Source organism: Aethalodelphis obliquidens, unplaced genomic scaffold (assembly GCF_003676395.1).
Source record: "Aethalodelphis obliquidens isolate GAN/ISIS:26980383/991018 unplaced genomic scaffold, ASM367639v1 scaffold78, whole genome shotgun sequence".
Lineage (NCBI taxonomy): Eukaryota > Metazoa > Chordata > Mammalia > Artiodactyla > Delphinidae > Aethalodelphis > Aethalodelphis obliquidens.
The window spans coordinates 2843923-2864775 of NW_020838022.1; the positions used below are offsets into that span (position 1 = coordinate 2843923).

The 20853-nt window shown below is 42.0% G+C and overlaps 1 protein-coding gene and 1 pseudogene across 7 annotated transcripts in view; one reads left to right on the top strand and one right to left on the bottom strand.

Moving 5' to 3' along the window:
- Positions 1–20853, top strand: part of ATP11C (ATPase phospholipid transporting 11C (ATP11C blood group)) — a 168951-nt gene that overhangs the window by 14745 nt on the left and 133353 nt on the right. The gene's annotated exons all lie outside the window — the stretch shown is intronic.
- Positions 10191–11656, bottom strand: LOC113612481 (26S proteasome non-ATPase regulatory subunit 4 pseudogene; annotated as a pseudogene).

The window sequence follows — 20853 nt, forward strand, 5'->3', positions numbered from 1 at the left end:
GGCGGATTCTTAACCACCGCGCCACCAGGGAAGTCTCGGTCTTTTTGTTTTATTTAGGACTTCAACTGGTTGAATGAGGTCCACTCACATTATTGAGGGCAATTTGCTTTACTCTGTTTACCAATTCAGATGTTAATCTCATCCAGGAATACCCTCACAGACAAACCCAGAATGTCTGACCAAATATCTGGTCAGTATGTGGCACAGTCAAGATGACACATAAAATTAACCATCACACTTATGTCCTAGAATCATGTGAAGATGAATGAACAAATATAAACTGTGTATAGACCAGGAATGGAAGATTTTACCATAAGTAACTGTAGTCTGCTAACCTTACCATCTGTAAAATGAAGGGTTTCGACTGCTACATGGTCTGTAAGGCTCATTGAAGTCCTAGAAGTGGTAAAAGATCTTAGAGACCTTTTAATTGTCCAGCCTCTTCATTTTACAGCTGAAGAAATGTACAGAAAGAGGGCAAATGGCTTGTCCAAGATTATTCAGTGAATGGGAGTTCAGAAATAGGAATTCCAGGCTCAGCTCTGTAACGTATGTCCTCAGTTTCCTCTTTGAACTGCAAGGGCTCCTGGGTCATCAATATTTAAGTTCTCTCCCAGCTTTATAATTTCGTATAAATGTTTAGGCTTCATAGTCTAGCAGTGGAATTTTTTGACTATTTTCTTTTCTTTTTTTAATTAATTTTTATTGGAGTATAGTTGATTTTTGACTTTTTTTTTTTTTTTTGGCGGCACACGGGCCTCTCACTGTTGCCTCTCCCGCCGCGGAGCACAGGCTCCGGACGCGCAGGCTCAGTCAGCGGCCATGGCTCACAGGCCCAGCCGCTCCGCGGCTTGACTATTTTCTATTGGGTTGTTTATCTCTGTTACTCTTTGGGTCTTCATCTGTCTCTTTTTTTTTTTTTTGTAAGGAGGGAGGAAGGGAGGGAGGTCTCCATCTCTTGGTTGCTCATTTGACTATACTCTACCCCGAATTTCATTTCTCCTTTAACAGTAATGAGTGTGAACTAAATTGTCTGTACTTCGGATGGAAATAACGACAGACTTTAATGGGCTTTTAAAAGTGGTTGTAGTTTTCGTTTTACACTGACCTGAGTGATTGGGGGATCAAATGTAGACGCATGCCTCTGTTAGTACTGTGTTCTAGAAATGAACTTAACTCTGATTAACCTCTTAGCTAACAGCTCTAATGGAGGAGAGCGTTTTTGGTGGTACTGAAATACGATGGGCAGGCTTCCTGGGGAGCAGCAGCACTGTCTGTGCCAGTGGCCACCTGACGTTAGTTCCCAAAGACACTCTTACTCATCTCTACTCCTGAACACCGTTAGCTGCACAATGGTAGATAGAGAGGCAGCACTTGGGTTGGCTGAGTCACAGCTGCTAGGACACAGTAGGGGCAATAAGAAGAAAATTCATATGTACGTATTTGAGAACCAGTTTGATGAAAAGTGTCGGTAGAATATATATCTGTGTTTTGAAATGTGAAGCAGTGTAATTAAAATATTGTGCAAATTTAGACGTACTAATCAAACATACTAATGAAGGCAGTTTAATCAAAGTGAAATCAAACCAAAAGACATACTAATGGATTTATAGAATCCATGTTTGGAATTAATATTTTACATAGTCATGAAATTCATGTTGTATCAACAAATGTCTCTTTTGTTCCTAATATATACCTAGCGTTGTGGAAGTTTTTTGAGGTATGGGACTGGAAACTTCTCTGTTATGGTGCCTCCACTAACCAGCACTGTAGCCTTAGGAAAATCACTTCGTTTTTAAATACATTGTTTTACAAATGTAATATTCAGTGCATATAGAAGGACACGTGTTAAATGTATGCATAATAAAATGACCACTCACGTACCTGCACCCCAACTTGAGAATTAAACCATTACCAATATAATTCTACCTGTGTGCTCCTTTCTTATCTCATCCCCGTCTCCCCACAACCCTGTAACTATTAACCTTATTTCTGTGAATCATTCTGTTGCTTTAAAAAATAGTTTTAACACATATATATGCAAATTTAGATAATATATTAGTTTTCTTGAGCTTATAGAAATAGTATACTGGGTTTTTATTCTTATTCAATATTAAATTGCTAAGATTCTTCATAAGGTGTTTTTTTTTTTTTTTTTTGCGGTTCGCGGGCCTCTCACTGTTGTGGCCTCTCCCGCTGTGGAGCACAGGCTCCGGACGCACAGGCTCAGCGGCCATGGCTCATGGGCCCAGCCGCTCAGTGGCATGTGGGATCCTCCCGGACCGGGGCACAAACCCGTGTCCCCTGCATCGGCAGGCAGACTCTCAACCACTGCGCCACCAGGGAAGCCCACTTCATAAGGTTTTATGTAGCTATAGTTGATTCATTGTCACTGCTGAATAATATTTTACTTTGGGAATATACTAGAATTTACCCATTCTTCTGTCAATGGACCTATAGGTTATTTGCAGGGGTTTTTTTTTTTCTGTATGACCAGAAAATGTGTCTTTTAGTGTATATTTATATGTATAAAAATTCTTCTGTCAATGGACCTATAGGTTATTTGCAGGGTTTTTTTTTTTTTCTGTATGACCAGAAAATGTGTCTTTTAGTGTATATTTATAAAAGGGGTTCCCCCCCAGTGCGTGTAGGATACACATATACATATACAAACACACACTCAGGCATATGTATAGGAAAACAAATACACATAACAACTCTTGAAATGTGCAACTTTACAAGAAGAGATTAAATTGTTTTCCAAAGTGGTTCTACCAATATGCACTCCCACTAGCAATGTATGAGTTCTCGTTGCTTCATATACTTGCCCTTGATATTGACTTACATTTTGTTGCTTCTCTGATTACTAATGAGGTTAAACATCTTTGCATACGTTTATGGGCCATTTATGTTTCCCCTCTGAAATAACTTGTTCATGTCTTTTAACTGTTTTCTGTTGGTTTATCTTTCTCATACTGATTTATAATTATGAGTCCTTTTCATATTCAGGAGATTAATCCTTTGTTGGTTATATTTTTGCAAATAACTTAATTTGTGGCTTCGCATATATTTATATATGTCTTTTGATAAAGAAGTTCTTAGCTTTAATGTAGTCAAATTTTTTGGTTTCTTTATGGTTACTGCTTTATGTGTCTCTTTTTAATTTATTAATTTATTATTTGCCTGCGTTGGGTTTTTGTTGCTGTGTGTAGGCTTTCTCTAGTTGCGGCAAGCGGGGGCTACTCTTTGTTGTGGTGTGCAGGCTTCTCATTGCGGTGGCTTCTCTTACTGTGGAGCACGGGCTCTAGGCATGTGGGCTTCAGTAGTTGTAGCACGTGGGCTCAGTAGTTGTGGCTCGCAGGCTCTAGAGCGCAGGTTCAGTAGCTGTGGCGCACGGGCTCAGTTGCTCTTTGGCATGTGGGATCTTCCCAGACCAGGGCTCGAACCTGTGTCCCCTGCATTGGCAGGCAGATTCCCAACCACTAGCGCCACCAGGGAAGTCCGCTTTATGTGTCTTGATTAAGCAATCCTTCCCTATGCCAAAGTTGGAAAAGTAGTCTCATTATTTTTTCTAAAAGTTTTAAAATTTGGCAAATTATTTTTTGAGCCTCATTTTCCAGAACTTTAAAATGCAGTTGAACTGGGTGTTCTGTAACAACCTTTTATTCTTTGATGCTGTGACCTGAAGAAGACAGGATATGTGTGTATATTTTCAGAGATTGCAGTGTTCTTTTAGTAATCTCTCCTACTGTGAGGTTTTATACTCTCTCCTACTTTACTTCTCTTTCTCTCATTTCCCCAGCCTCTTCCTTCCTGTTTTCTTCAGAAAATAACCAGTTGAATCCTGCAACATCCTAGTTTCTCTGTTGAAGCAGCACTTTTTAATTGAAATTTATTGAGATAATGCAGTTGTAAGAAATAATAGAGATCCTGTGTACCCTTTACCCAGTTTATGGTAACATCTTGCAAAATTGTAGTGTAACGTCACAACCAGGGTACTGACATTGATAACATCCACTGATCTTATTCAGATTTCTCCAGGTATACTTGTACTCATTTGTGTATGTGTGTGTGTGTATTTATTTCTATGCAGTTTTATCCCATGTGTATGTTCGTATATCCACCACCACAGGTAAGATACCGAAGGAAACAGCATTTTTTATAAACAGCATTTTTAAAAGTCTGAATTACTGAATACCTCCAGAGTGTTCTGGAGTACCCAGTTTGGCTGGTGCCCACACAGTTCTAGAGGGCCACCTCAGGTTACATAATCCAGAAGCAAATTGATGAACTGAAACCTTGACCTTAGAGATGAAAGAATCTTTGATCTTTGGGTTTGAGGTCCTGGGAGGCCAGTTGGCATGCCCCAAAACATAATCATCATTTATTTTGAATTGTATATGCCCATATGAACCTGCATTTGAGACATCCTTGTAAAAGTTGCCCTTGGTCCATCATACCAATAGGAGTCATTCAAATTCCACCAGGTTGTAAGCAACTAAAAACTCGTAGTGGAAAGGAGGAATGGTAATCCTTCTAGGAAAGCAATTAAAAGCTTGCTGAAATATGCATTGGTTTATATCCCCATAAGTAGAAGCTTACATTATTGTCAGGCTGGTAGTCAAGAACATTTGAAGACTACATTTATGGGAGAGCTACGTATGCTTTAACTCATGTCTACTTCAAAATATTTAAAAATAAACACTCAGCACCTTTTGACCTCTTATGACTGGCCAGGCACTATGCTAAGCAAAGAGGATAGTGTAGTAAATAAAAACAGAAGTGGTTCGTGTCCTTATGGAACTTATAATCTAATTTACAGTTTAAAAATAAGGCAACAGGGACTTCCCTGGTGGCACAGTGGTTAAGAATCCACCTGCCAATGCAGGGGACGTGGGTTCGATCCCTGGTCTGGGATGATCCTACATGCTGCAGAGAAACTAAGCCCGTGCGCCACAACTACTGAGCCTGCGCTCTAGAGCCCACGAGCCACAACTACTGAAGCCCACGCGCCTAGAGCCCATGAAGCCTCCGCTCGCTGCAACTAGAGAAAGCCCACGCACCGCAATGAAGACCCAAAGCAGCCCAAAAAATAAATAAATAAAATTTTAAAAAGAAAATAAGGCAACAAATACTATAATTACTCACTTTCATAAGTTTTGAATGAAATGAATTAGAAACAGAGATAGCAGAAATAAGGTCTGTTTTTGATAGGGTAGCCAGCCAGCTCTGTCAGAGGAGATGGTATATAAGCAGATAACTGAAGGAAGGAGGGGCGACTTCTGCAGAGGGGTTTGGGAGTAGATACTGGAACCAGCTTGTTCAAAGGCGCTGAGTTGGGCAAGAGCCAGGCACGTTGGGAAACTGAAAAGGAGGCTAGTGGGGCTGAAGGGCACACTCAGTAGAGGAGGGGGAAGATGGCAATGAATGGAGTATAGGAACTTCTGGGGCGCTGTCTTAGGAGCAATTTGGATCTTGTAATCTGAACTTCTTGAAGCCATGAAGGTGGTTTGAAGATGTGGAAGTGTTAATAATGAAGTTGTCTATTTAATCAGTTCACAAATATTAGGTACCGTGCCCTGTGTCAGGCACTTCTACTTGCTAGGGATGCACTGGTGAGCAAAACAGACTAATGTCTCTACCCCCATGGACCTTACATTTTAATGGGGGAGGGTATTGTTAGGGTAAAGAATAAGCTGAGAGCTCCAAAATACAATGGCCAGAAAAAGGTAGATCTTTGTCTTTCTGGCCTGTAATAGCCCGGGGCAAGGAGGCAGCTTCTATTCCATAAGATCATCTAGGGTCCCAGGCTAGCGGGGCAGTTCTGCCTTCCTCAGCATTTGGTTTTCAAGTTCCAGCCAGCTAGAGGGAAAGAGGGGTCCAGGGCAAGCTTCTTTAGGAAAATGACCAGGAAGTTTCACACATCACTATTACACATATACCTTTGGCGAAATCTTAGTCACGTGGTCCTCCCTAGTCATAAGGGAGATAGAAAAATGCAGTTTCTAGCTGGAAAGCCAGGTGCTCAGGAAGAAAGGAAGAACAGATTTGGGGGGACAACCAGTAGACAGGGAGACAGACAATAAACAAGATAAATAATTGTAATATCTTGTATGCTAGTGATGAGTGGTAAAGGGAAAAGAAAGCAGGGAAGGAAGATAGGAAGTATCAGGTGGTAGCGGTTGCAGTTTTTCAATAGAGCAATAAAGGAAGGCCTCATTGGCAAGGTGCCATTTCAATAAAGCTCTGAATGAAGTCTGTGAGCAAGAAATACCATTCTGAGTTGTTCTGAGGTTACCATAACCCAGGGTAGACTTTTACATGCCTGAATCTTAGACCTTATCTGAAAGTGTTCAGGTTAGTGGAAAAGGCACCATTATACTACAGTTTCATTTAGAGCAAGCAATACAAGAAAGCCTTAAACAATGAATTGGTGAATTACCATGCTAGGGCCTGGACTCTGAGGCATCTGTCTGAGAGATTTTTTCTTGGCTAAGTAAACTTAGCTCCCTAAGAAAGGAGGGACTAAGATCCCTCTGCAACACTCAGTTCAGAGAGTGTTGCACATACTTGTTTTATAGGGTTTGGGGGGTGGCAGGGTAATTTTTTTTCTAAGTGTAGGAATTATTGATGATTTGAGTCTGCTGTAGAACTCTGGTTAATTTCAGTCAGCCATTGCCAGTGCAGTTTTAAGGATGTGGTGACATAAAAAGAATGGAAGTATTTTCATGTTCACGCTTGGTCATCCAAAATCTTGCTTAGTTGCCCTTCCAGTTAGAGAAAGCAGTAGTTTCCAACACTTCATTATTTTCTTTAATTATATTCGAGTGCTGCTTTAAGTTATATGTCAATGTAAAATACATAATAAGCACCTTTTCCTACTTCTGCATCACTTTTTTTGTTTTTAATGACAACCTGTTTGGTTAATGAGACAAAAGAAAAGGATTTTCTGCCTGTTTTTACTCTAATGCCCTTCCCACCTACAACACCCCTAGATGTGGGTAGATAGATTGTCTCGGGTTTATTTCTATGTTAGTAATCATTATCTTTCATTAGAGAACTTACAGTTTAGGAAAGGAGATAAGATACACAGATACATAACGAAAATACAAGGCAGGAAGTGATAAATGCCATGAGAAAGGTAAAAATAAAATGCTCTTGTAGTTCACAGACTACAGAATGAGTAACCCTGTCAGTCTTTGCTTCCACAATCTTGAAGGGAGACAGTAAGGTTAACTTTGAGCTTAATATATAATGCTGTCAAAAGGAATTTTCTCTTCTTGGAAAAGGGAAGCAGTTGATCTGTTATCCTACTATTTTAAGTATTTTTGTGAGTCCAGTCCTTTTCTAGACACAGATAAAATACATTTTTTGCCTGTCATGCTACACCACAGAGAAAAGCTCAAGTCAGACTGGAAAAGCACTGCTAATCACTTCATAGCATTTTATAGTCTTGGAAGTTACCCTTGAATCTTTTCTCCTCTCCCTCCAGCTTACCCAGTCCCTCACCAAATTCCAAAGATTATGCCTCCTGAATATTTTTGGGATCCAGTCTTGCCAAGCTTAATCCATCTCTGCGAAGCAGCTAGACTGATTTTTTTAAAACATAGCATTAGTTTAAGTCAGTTTAATGCTAAGAATCCCTAGTGGTTCCCTTCACAGAGTAAGATTTCGACTCCTTATTGTGCACACCAGGCTCTGCCTGCCTGTGCAATAACATCTCTGACCTTTGCCCCTCGCCTTGTACACTGCAGTCACACTGGCCTTCCCTCAGGGCTCGCCCTCCTCCCGCACACTGCTCCCACTGTGTGGAATCCTCCCCCGAGGGCCCCATTTCTATTCCTTCAGTACTGAACTCAAGCATCCTTAAGGAAACCTTCCGACCCCCGCTGCAGTCAGACCACCCAATCTCAATGGGGTCTCATAGCACCTTGTACTTCTCTTACTTCTTTCTGCAACTGTAATTAATAATGAATCTTGGAGCTAGTTATTAGCTGCCTTCCCCCTAGAACAAAATTTAAAAGGGTATGTGTGCTTTTACTTAGTGCTCTGTGGCCAGGGCCAGTGTCTGGTATAGTGCCGAGTACTGGAATAAATTCTTAAGAAGTACTTGTTGCTAAAGAAAAAGGGCAGAAAATTCCCAAATTATTTAAATTTGGTTTTAGATTTTATTGAGGTGCTTACATTTGATCATAGGTTTTTTAAAGTTGTTGGAATGTTTATAAAAGACAAGTATCAGCATCACCTGGGAGCTGTTAGAAATGCAATGCCCAGGCTTCTGATTCAGACCAGTTTCAGTATCAGAAACTGTGGGTGGGACCTGACAATCTGGTGTAACACACCCTCCAGGTGACGCTGATGCAGAATAATGTTTGAGAACCAGGGTTCTATAAAAATACTGACTGAAGGTTGACTCTGACTAAGTAAGATATGAAGTGCAACTTAATCCTACTTTTGCAATTAGGTACATTGTTTCTAATCAACAGTGGGTGGTAATAAACTACTTTTCAGCTGCCACCCTCCCCCACCCCCTATTTTATCAATTGTCTTCAGATATCAACTGAAATATAAACAAGGTCTGCTTGATCAATCAACCCAAACCTGGACTTTAGAAATTCCACAGTATTTTTCAACCTTTACCCCTCTGAATCTAACTTTTATGTAGTGCCATCCGATTCCAGGAAATGCTTGTAAAACTGATAATACCCATGATTCTAGTGTTGGAGTGCTTTGCTTTTAATTTTTGTTTTTTGGCCGCACTGCGTGGCATGTGGGATTTTAGTTCCCCGACCAGGGATCAAACCCATGCCCCCTGCAGTGGAAGCGAGGAGTCTTAACCACTGGACCGCCAGGGAAGTCCCATTAATTTTTTAATGTTTATTATACAGGGTCGAAATGATTTTTGCTAAAGCTCAGGTTGTCATAGTTTCTAGATTTATATCTAATGCATTTTGAAGCATTAGCAGGGTTTAGATGTGCATATTCTTGGCTGTGTTTAGATTTCAGGGCTGTGCTACATCATCAAACTTTTGCTGATGGATTGACTGCATTGTTAAAGGTCACTCATCCCGGATTTTGCCGTTGACTTTAAATTTGCTCCATGTTTGACTCAAGGACAGTGTTGACAAACCATTCCCACCTGGTGACTATTAAGTGATCCATGGGAAGTTAATTGCAGGTTTCTTTCTCATGTAACAGATGCCCAAGGCTCATTGATTCTCTTTGTAATATTTGGTTAGAAGCACAGGATTTGAATGGAGAAGGGAGGTAACCAACAAAAGATTTTTTTCAATGTTTTTAAAAACTTTAAATTTTAGAATAGTTTTAGATTTACAGAAAAGTTGCATACATGGTACAGAGTTTTCACATCCCACGTGCAGTTTCCTATATTATTAACATCTTATGCAGTAATGTACATTTGTCACAATTGATGAACCAATATTGATACGTTATTATTAACTAAAATCCATACTTAATTATTCAGATTTCCTCAGTTTTCCATTAATGTCATTTTCCTGTTATAGGATCCTAGGCAGGATACCACATCATATTTAGTTATATCTCATTAGATTCCTCTTGGCTGTGACAGTTTCTCAGACTTTCTTTGGTTTAGATGACATTGACAGTTTTGAGGAATACTAGTCGCATATTTTGTAGAATGTCCCTCAATTGGGATTTGTCCATTTTTCTTATGATTAGACTGGCGCTTATTGAGTTTTGAGAGGAAGACTGGCGAGGTGAAATGCCATTTTCATTACACCATATCAAGAGTACATTTAAAAAAATTTTTTTTTATTGAATTATAGTCGATTTACAATGTTGCGTTTCAGGTGTAAAGAGTACAAATTATTAACATGACATCGTGGTTGGCATTGACCTTGATCACCTGCCTAAAGTAGTGTTTACCTGATTCCTCCACTTTAAAGCTGCTGTTTTTCCTCTTTTCCATACTGTACTCTTTGGAAACAAGTTACTAAGTGTAGCCCAAGAGTTGTGGGGGTTTTGTTTTTTTGTTTTTTTTGCTACCATGCGGCATGTGGGATCTTAGTTCCCTGACCAAGGATCGAACCCATGCCCCCTGCATTGGGAGTGCAGAGTCTTAACCACTGGACCGCCAGGGAGATCCCAAGAGTTTGTTTTTTAAATATGAGATTCCAGATAACATCTTTCTCGCTGAATGGGGCCTTCTCCATTATTTTTTGGTGTCTCCTTTTTTAATTTTTACTTTAATCAGGAGACAGGCATATGCAGTTGACATGTTTCAAATGCTTATTTATTTATTTTTAAGAAAAAAACGTTGCCAAGCTTTATTCAGGTTGCAGTGGTTATAGACAACACATCTAACCCTATATCCCACCCCACCGTACTCGGCCCCCTGCACAGGCTCAGCTCCCTTTTCCCTCCAGTCTCACTTCTTGTCCTCCTCCCTCTTGTCCTTCTTGCCCTCCTCCCTCTTGTCCTTCTTGCCATCCTTGGTGGCCTGGGAGGCCAGGGAGCCCATGGCATTTCAAGTGGCCTCATTGTTGGGATCCACACCTGGGAGGTTCTCCAGGACACTCTGAAGGAACTTGGGGTCCTGCATCGCGTCATAATCATCCTCCTCCTTGGCGGGCTCAGGTGTGTCCATGGCTGAACTGGCATCAATGTCAGCTGATTCTGCCTGGCCAAATTCTGCGCCCTGGAGGCACATCTGCATGGCGTAAGCATTCTGTTCTGCCTCAGTCATACTGCTTAGGTCAGGGAGCCCCGTGCGGCCACACTCCTGCTGGCTGATGGTCATCTTCAGCAGGGCATTGTCCGAGTCTTCAGTCCCAGTCGTAGCGCTTCCCACCTCAGCGGCAGAGGCAGCAGCTGCCCACCGCGCCTCCTCCTCCTGCGGCTGCCGCTGCTCTTCCATAGAAACACGCAGGGCCAGGGCCAGCTCACGATCAGCACTGGGATCCACTCCAAATTCAGCCACTGGCACCAAGACCCAGCATGGCACTGCCTTCCCCAGCCAGAATCGGAGAACTGATGAGGGCATCGGCCAAGCTGGGCCCAGGACGCACTGTCACCGGATGAGAACCGCTTCCATCTTTGCCATTCAGTGTGTTTACAAAGGCGGTCAGCTTTTCTGTGCTCACCTCCTCTTCTCCCAAATTGATAATGTCAGCATTTACTTTCTCCTTCTTGAGGCGTTTAGCCAGTTTCACCAGATTCTTCTCATTGTCCTCCATGGGGCTTCCCACAAAGGCAATGATTCGTATCTTGTGATTCTTGACCTGTTGGTGCTTCAGGGCCAGATGGGCCACGCAGATGCCAGTGCAGAAGGTGATCTTGCCCTTCGGTTGGACAGTGTGGAGCTTAGACAGGATGTGGCCGGTGTCAGGGGTGAGTGTGGTCCGCACTTCACAGTCATTGGCCAGTGTGATGAGGCCCACATTGTTCTCAGGGTTGCTGAGGATCTTGGAGTGATAGACTGTGTTGACAGCGTCTTGTTGGGCGTGTAGCCAGCCGGGTGGGTAAGAAGTCCCCATTCCGCATATACTCACTGTTGTCCACGCAAACCATAGTGCTTTCCAACACCATCTTGCCGCCTTCCACCCTCTCCGACCTCAAATGCTTATTTAAATTATGAAGTATAGGGGCTTTCCTGGTGGCACAGTGGTTGGGAGTCCGCCTGCCGATGCAGGGGACACGGGTTCGTGCCCTGGTCCGGGAAGATCCCACGTGCCGTGGAGCGGCTGGGCCTGTGAGCCATGGCTGCTGAGCCTGCGCGTCCGGAGCCTGTGCTCCGCAACGGGAGAGGCCACAACAATGAGAGGCCCGCGTACTGCAAAAAAAAAAAAAAAAAATTGTGAAGTATATTTCAGCTGATGAAGGGATTTGAAATTAAAGCGAATATTTGTGCTGGGGAACTGAGGGGAACCTAACGTAGTTTTGCAAATGCTCCTGTGTCTAGCTGTTGCCCACATATACTCTCATTCCTTAGCCTCCAAGCCTCTGTTTGCCTGTAGCTGCTCCTAGAATTTAATTGCCTGCTAGCTAAAACCTCTATGAAAACATTTGGGTAGATAGAGTGGCCCAGGATTTTCTTTTGCTTGGCAAGAACTCACTTGCTAAAATGGTTTTTAATATGTTGGTGCCTCTCTACTGTGCTTCTTTTGCCAGAATAGATGCAGCCCAAAAGATTTGCTTGTCTTCCTAACTCCTTTTTTAATAGCTCATAGCAGTGACTGAGCTATTGATCTGAAGGGATAATAACAACCCTGTATGTGCTTTTTGCAAGTTCTGATATTTTAAGAACTGAGAGCTTTGAAAAAGAACATCGCTTTACTTCACAAACTCAAGGCTTCTTCAAACCAAATAATATACAGCATATGTCATAAAGAAGGTTCATTCCTAGAAATCACCAGATTTAAAGGGAGCAAAGGATGAGGGAGAAGGAATTAAAACAAGTGACAGTACTTGCTCAGAGACTGATGACCAGGGTCAGCTCCACGGGAACACTGTCTCCAGCAGCCCCACTTACTCTTCCTCACCGCATCCCTAATTCATGTTCTTGGCTCCTAAAATACACTTAAAGCACTTCTCAGAAAGATTGAAAGGCACACAGAAAGTAAACAAACTTTTTGGTGAAGTTAACCTTTAGTATATTATTAGTAGTTTTGGATTCTAGGTTGACTCCTCAGTAGGGAAAATAGCAAGCAACATGCCTCATTATAATTGGATATATAAATAACTTAAGATAATACATCTACCATAAGGTAAATAGAAAAATTGGGGGATTTTTTAGCTGCGCACATTTATTTATTTATTTATTCTTGGCTATGTTAGGTCTTTGTTGCTGCGCACGGGCTTTCTCTAGTTGCAGCGAGCTGGGGCTGCTCTTCGTTGAGGTGCGTGGGCTTCTCATTGCTGTGGCTTCTCTTGTTGTGGAGCACGGGCTCTAGGCGCACGGGCTCAGTAGTTGTGGCACGCGGGCTCAGCAGTTGTGGCTCGCGGGCTCTAGAGCACATGCTTAGTAGTTGTGGCGCACGGGCTTAGTTGCTCCACAGCATGTGGGATCTTCCCGGACCAGGGCTCAGACCCGTGTCCCCTGCATTGACAGGCAGATCCTTAACCACTGTACCACCAGGGAATTCCCTTAGCTGTGTACATTTATTAATCCAAGTTCTGGCTAATAAGGTCTAAGAGGACTCCCTCAATTTGAGAGATGTGCCCCACCCCCCAAAAAACAGTCAAAGAATATTTAGGTTTATACTCTTAATTTGTTAATATTACTGTCTAATATCTCATATATTTGTATCTGTTCAGCACCTGGAAGAATTCAGTACTTATTTTTAGAATTTGTCTTAAACTTTTTTAGTAAACTTTTCATTTTAGGATAATTTCAGATTTATAGGAACTTTGCAGAGATGGTACAAGGAGTTCACATATGCCCCTACACAGTTTCCCTTATTATTAGCTTATATTAGTAATGGTACATTTGTCACAATTAATGAACCAATATTGTTATGTTATTCCTAACTGAAGTCCATACTTCATTCACATTTCTTCAGTTTGTCCCTAATGTCCTTTTTTCTGTTCCAGGATCCCATCGAGAATACCATACCATAATTAGTCATCCTGTCTCCTTAGGCTCCTCTTGGATGTGACAGTTTCTCAAACTTTCCTTGGTTTTGATGACGTTGACAGTTTTGAGGAGTACCGGTTAGGGATTTTGTAGCAGATCCCTCAGTTAGGATTTGTTTGATGTTTTTCTCAAGATAAGATGTGGATTATGGCTTTTTAGGAGGAAGACTGGAGAAGTGAAGGGCTGTCCTCATCACATCTTATCCACCATGCATAGTATCAACGTGACTTTCTACTGATGATGTTAACTTGATCACTTGGCTGGGGTAGCATTTGTCAGCTTCCTTCACTGTGAAGTTAGTCTTTTTTAAAACAGATTTTTACTGATTTTTCTACCTCTATGATTCTGGAGAGGAATATGGTTCATTTCATTTATTTATTCAACAGATGTTACTTTGAGTTAAAGAAAACATGGTTTTAGGTAAATTTTAGGGTTTTATTCCCCCCAAGGCCCACTCTTACTAATTGGAGAAATAAACCATATTTAAGGAATAGCCAATACTTTGTAGGTAACAAAAGTTGGTCAAGGTCAAGTTGTTGGTGTACAGTGTATATTTGTTTAGCTTTTCTGAATATACTGAGTTTTTCAACAAAATTCTGTTTGACCACTGATGAATATTGTTAAATAATTTAAATCACATTCTTCAAGTGTTATGGCATCTCAATTATTCATGATTTATCAGTTATTAGACTTTCTTACCTTCTCTTTTCACTCTTTTATTCAGAAGTAATAGTGGAAATGAGACCCTTTCTATCTTCCCAGCTTTTGTATAAGTACAAAGGATTATATAGATATTAGGGATCAGGCAATCTCCTGCTTATCTACATTCTTTCAAATGCTAGTCACAGTAACAGATGAAGATCAGAAAGCACTAGGAAAGGCTTCCCTGGTGGTGCAGTGTTAATAATCTGCCTGCCAATGCAGGGGACACGGGTTCGAGCCCTGGTCCGGGAAGATCCCACATGCCACAGAGCAGCTAAGCCCGTGTGCCACAACTACTGAGCCTGCGCTCCAGAGCCCGCGAGCCACTACTACTGAGCCCACGTGCCACAACTACTGAAGCCCACGTTCCTAGAGCCCGTGCTCTGCAACAAGAGAAGCCACCGCAATGAGAAGCCCGCGCACTGCAACGAAGAGTAGCCCCCACTCGCTGCAACTAGAGAAAGCCCACGCACAGCAACAAAGACCCAGCGAGCCAAAAATAAATAAATTAAAATAAATAAATTAAAAAAAAGAAAGTACTAGGAAAAGAAGAGTTTTGCTATCAAAGAATGAGTGTGTCATGCAGCAGATGAGCCTCTAGGATGAATTTGATTAATTCTCCACAGCAGCAAAGTCGCATAATCAGATGGTGTTGCTTGAGGCTTTCTCTTGCTTTGGAGTTGGATAATCTAAATTGTGTAGCCTCTAGTGGATTTTCATTCTGTCATGTATCAAGGAACGTCTGTGCAGATGGAAAGAGGTTTTCTGTTGGGCTGTGTGTGAGCTCAGTGGAAAGGGTTAAAAATTAGGAATGAATGCATTTAACTCAATTTTTCTTCCTAATAACAGACATCTCTACCAGATTTGATGACACTGCAAACATGAAAGGAGTAGAGACATCTGGGTGTTATCATAGGCTCTGCCACTACTTGTGTAGTTTTGGGGGTAGGTTTTTTTTTTCTTAATAAATTTATTTATTTATTTGTTTTTATTTTTGGCTGCGTTGGGTCTCCGTTGCTGCACGCGGGCTTTCTCTAGCTGCGGTGAACATGGGCTACTCTTCGTTGCAGTGTGCGGGCTTCTCACTGCGGTGGCTTCTCTTCTTTTGGAGCATGGGCTCTAGGCACACAGGCTTCAGTAGTTGTGGCACACGGGCTCAGTAGTTGTGGTTCGCGGGCTCTTGAGTGCAGGCTCAGTAGTTGTGGTGCACGGGCTTAGTTGCTCCACGGCATGTGGGATCTAACCGGGCCAGGGCTCGAACCCATGTCCCTTGCATTGGCAGGCAGATTCTTAACCACTGCGCCATCAGGGAAGCCCGGGGGTAGTTTTATTATGTGACTTCCCTCGGTGGTCCTCAGATTTTCATTCATATAGTTAAGAGTGGATAGGTCAGAGCACTGCTTATACCCCTCAAGACTATGTAAGTTTGTGGTTCAGAATGGGAAATAAGAGTAGCAATATGGGCTGTCCACCCAATTTCATGGTATGATATGATACAGTACATTAGGAAAAAGATTTCTGGGTAATAGCTATGAGGCATAGAGCTTTTTAAGATATGTATTCTGGATTAGGGAAGTGATGGTAGGTAGAGAAAGTGGAGGTGGGTGAACAGAGATCTTCATACACTGAATTCCATATTCCTCTTCCTTGGTCCTTCCCATGTGACAGGTTCACTCTTTCTCTTTCATTGCCGATCTTCTCTGCTCAGGGCCTTGCCTCATGCTGTCTGATGTTGGGAGGGCTGTGAGGGCCTGCTGACTTCCATGTCTTCACTGCTCTCCAGTGGACAGAGCTGGGGCGGGTCAGCCCTGAACGAGGCTTTGGGCCCCAGCCTGTCCTGAGCTGGAGATAATTTGGGAACCTCTGGCTGCCAGCTCAGCAGATCGGCATGTCTGCTAGTCTCATTCTGACTTTGTGTGCTTACATTTTTTAAGGCTGCTCTTGCTTAGTTCCTTGTAATTAAGACTGGCCTTGTACTTCCATGCCAGAACCCGGGCCCGTCTGTGAAGTCCTTGTCTGGGTATAGTGGTTGGTGCCACAGTTGCTCCAAGGGTAGAAATATGCTTTCTTTTAGCCAGGCCTCTCCGGAACTTGAACTCTGCCTGGACCCATGCCTGTGTTTGGGACTCTGCTACCCATTGTTGATTTTGTTGATGCTCACTGACCAATTGCTTTTTACCAGATTTACCTGTTATAGTATTCTGTCTGCTTTCTCCTTGCTGAGTATCCTGATGTTTGCTCATTGACCACCTATCTGGACCTCTGCCTGTTGCTGCCCACTCTCCTTTGCCAATTATGCTCTCTTGCCTACCTGGATTTCCTCCTAGAGCTCGCTTCTGAGTCCATCTCCAATTCCTTCCCTCCAATATGGAGGTGTCTCTATAGATGACAGGGCCTGATCTACCGTACTGCCTGCCTTCAGAAGCTTAATTGTGACAGTCAGTGTTTTCCATTCTGTTTATAAAAATCTGTCACCTTTTAGCTGCCTTAGTTTGTTATTCCCTGATATTATAAACTCACTCCTTGACTTTTTTATGTGATCATTTTTTGGTCTTTCCTTAGAACAAATCTCATGTATCCCATTTTCAGCCACTTGTTACTTTCACAGGGAGTGGCCTCAAATCATAAATCTTCACATTGGAAGAGACTTTCAAAGACATCTAGTTCAACTTTCCATGTGATGGGTAACTTACCAACTCCCAAAATAACCCATCAATAACATTTTCGACAGCTCTCAACTGGTTTCCTGGGCCCCAAACTATCAGTTCATTCATATATTTATTCACTTATTCATTCAGTCAACAGTTACTCAACGTCTACTTTTAGCCAGGCATTCATATGTGTGTGTGTGTGTGTGTCTCTGTGTGTGTGTGTTTGTCACCATTCCTGTCCTTAGAGAGCTGCTACTCCAGGGGGGATAGAGAAATAAACAATCATGATTGCTAGCTAGAGGCATGCAGTGGGTAGGGGAATGGGTCATTTCTTCTGCATGACTGAAGGTTGGTTCATGGAGGGGCTCTTTCTGCCGCTTCAATTAACACCAACTTTCTGGTCCACCACCAGCTCTTCAGCTACTCAATAAAGAGAGAGGAGAGTCTCCTTTCTGCCTCTGTCTATTGTTGACTTGCCCTTGGAATCATCTTTGTAAATCCAAGTCTTCGTTTGTTACTCCCCTGCTAATAGGCTCCCCATTGTCTACCCCGCAAACAGACATCTAGCTCTTTGACACAACTTATGAAGCCCTCAGCCTTCTGGTTCATGCTTGCCTCTCCAGTCCCATACACACCATTTTTCATCAGGCTCTCAGTGCCCCCAAATTTCGTGCAGTTTCCTGGCTACATCGTGCTTACTCACACTTCTCTTGCATATGTTGTTCCTGCTACCTGGAATGACTGCCGGTCTCATCTCCACGGTGAACTCCCGGGGCACTGTGAAAGCCTGATGGAAAATGGTACACAGGGAGGAATAAATCACAACTCTGACCTTCCTTTTCTATTAAGGTGTACTTTGACCTGTTGGCTGCTGTTGCCCCTTATACACCCCCATGCCTGCCACCCGAAGATTGTAAACTACTCTACACCAGGCAGTTATCTCTGTGTCTTCAGCCTTAACACAGAGACTGGCCCAGAATGGGCAGTCAATAGATATGTGTTGGATGAATGGATGAGTAAAGAAATGAAGACAAGTCTTCTATAGCCTATTTTTCACTTTAGGTCTCCCTTGGAGCACCGAGAATGCTACTTAAAAGACTCCTACCGTTGTTTTGACTGTAGCTCCCTGCCAACCTAGGACCACGCTCACTGGCTTATCCATGGCTAGACACCTGCCTGCAACTATCACTGAACAGCCTGCCTGCCATACAGGGAGAAAGGCCCTTTGGGGGTTCAGGGAAGGTTGGACAACTCTTCACCTTCTCCCACCTGGCAGCCTCTGCTGCCAAGATAAGCTTCTCGCATGTCTCTTCAAAACTCTAATCAAGAGAAAGAAATTGCACAGAATGAAAATGCTTCTTTCCTGCTTTGGTAAATCAGAACAGTTGTAAAGTGAGGAGAATTAGTACTTGAACAAGTTCCTGTCTTATTAAGCAATACTTTGAATGAGTCATCTACAAACTCAAGCAGTTGGTGAGAACAGTTAGTGGCCATTTATCATTTTAAGTTGATCTGTTTCAAATAAATAGCAAATGGGATATTTTGGTCCTAAATTATACACTTATCCCCTTCTTACAAGAGCCCTTTTTTTTTTTACATAGTTATATCAGTGAGCAGTGAAAGACACACAACACTGTCATGAACTTTGTCCTCCTTGTCTTCCTGTTCTTTAATCATGGATCTTGAACTTTCAGTGAAAACTCAGCAGTTTTAGTTCTATTAGATGTAGATCTCTACCTAAAATAGTTGGCCATTTCTGAGATAGTATGCTTTTCTTTAGGTTTATTGAGATACACTTTACATAAAATTCACACTTTTTATGTATGTACAAGTCTATGAATTTTGACAAACTTAATATAGCTTGTGGCCACCACTGAAGTCAAGATAATAGAATTTTCTGCCACCCAGAGTATTCCCTCGTGCTCCTTTGTAGTCAGTGTCCTCCCTATGTTGCCAACCCCTGGCAACCACTGCTCTGATTTCTGTCTCTATAGTTTTCTCATTTCCAGAACCTCGTATAAGTGAAATCAAAATATGTAGCCTTTGGGACTGCCCTGGTAGGGTGCTGTTCTTCATCTTTATTTGATCTTTAGGCTATCAAAAGAGAGTGAGGGGAAAGGCAACAAATATAGTGAGTGTCTACGTACCAGGCAATGTGTATGTTTATTTAATTTAATCTTAATTGAAAATTGAGATCCAACAAGTCATTTGTACCACTTAAGTCTTTGGAGCTAGTAAATGGCACGGTCAGAACTTAACTGCAGGTTTGTTTGGTAAAAACCCGTGATCAGCCCATTACATTTTTTTTTTAACATCTTTATTGGGGTATAATTGCTTTACAATGGTGTGTTAGTTTCTGCTTTATAACAAAGTGAATCAGTCATACATAAACATATGTTCCCATATGTCTTCCCTCTTGCGTCTCCCTCCCTCCCACCCTCCCTATCCCACCCCTCCAGGCTGTCACAAAGCACCGAGCCAATATCCCTGTGCCATGCGGCTGCTTCCCACTAGCTATCTACCTTACTACGTTTGTTAGTGTGTATATGTCCATGACTCTCTCTCGCCCTGTCACAGCTCACCCTTCCCCCTCCCCATAACCTCAAGTCCGTTCTCCAGTAGGTCTGTGTCTTTATTCCTGCCTTACCCCTAGGTTCTTCATGATATTTTTTTTTCTTAAATTCCATATATATGTGTTAGCATACAGTATTTGTCTCTCTCTTTCTGACTTACTTCACTCTGTATGACAGACTCTAGGTCTATCCACCTCATTACAAATAGCTCAATTTCGTTTCTTTTTATGGCTGAGTAATATTCCATTGTATGTATGTGCCACATCTTCTTTATCCATTCATCCGATGATGGGCACTTAGGTTGTTTCCATCTCCGGGCTATTGTAAATAGAGCTGCAATGAATATTTTGGTACATGACTCTTTTTGAATTTTGGTTTTCTCAGGGTATATACCCAGTAGTGGGATTGCTGGGTCATATGGTAGTTCTATTTGTAGTTTTTTAAGGAACCTCCATACTGTTCTCCATAGTGGCTGAACCAATTCACATTCCCACCAGCAGTGCAAGAGTGTTCCCTTTTCTCCACACCCTCTCCAGCATTTATTGTTTGTAGATTTTTTGATGATGGCCATTCTGACTGGTGTGAGATGATATCTCATTGTAGTTTTGATTTGCATTTCTCTAATGATGAATGATGTTGAGCATTCTTTCATGTGTTTGTTGGCAGTCTGTATATCTTCTTTGGAGAAATGTCTATTTAGGTCTTCTTCCCATTTTTGGATTGGGTTGTTTGTTTTTTTGTTATTGAGCTGCATGAGCTGCTTGTAAATTTTGGAGATTAATCCTTTGTCGGTTGCTTCATTTGCAAATATTTTCTCCCATTCTGAGGGTTGTCTTTTGGTCTTGTTTATGGTTTCCTTTGCTGTGCAAAAGCTTTGAAGTTTCATTAGGTCCCATTTGTTTCTTTTTGTTTTTATTTCCATTACTCTAGGAGGTGGGTCAGAAAGGATCTTGCTGTGATTTATGTCATGGAGTGTTCTGCCTATGTTTTCCTCTAAGAGTTTGATAGTTTCTGGCCTTACATTTAGGTCTTTAATCCATTTTGAGCTTATTTTTGTGTATGGTGTTAGGGAGTGATCTAATCTCATACTTTTAAAAGTACCTGTCCAGTTTTCCCAGCACCACTTATTGAAGAGGCTGTCCTTTCTCCACTGTACATTCCTGCCACCTTTATCAAAGATAAGGTGTCCATATGTGCATGGGTTTATCTCTGGGCTTTCTATCCTGTTCCATTGATCTATCTTTCTGTTTTTGTGCCAGTACCATACCGTCTTGATAACTGTAGCTTTGTAGTATAGTCTGAAGTCAGGGAG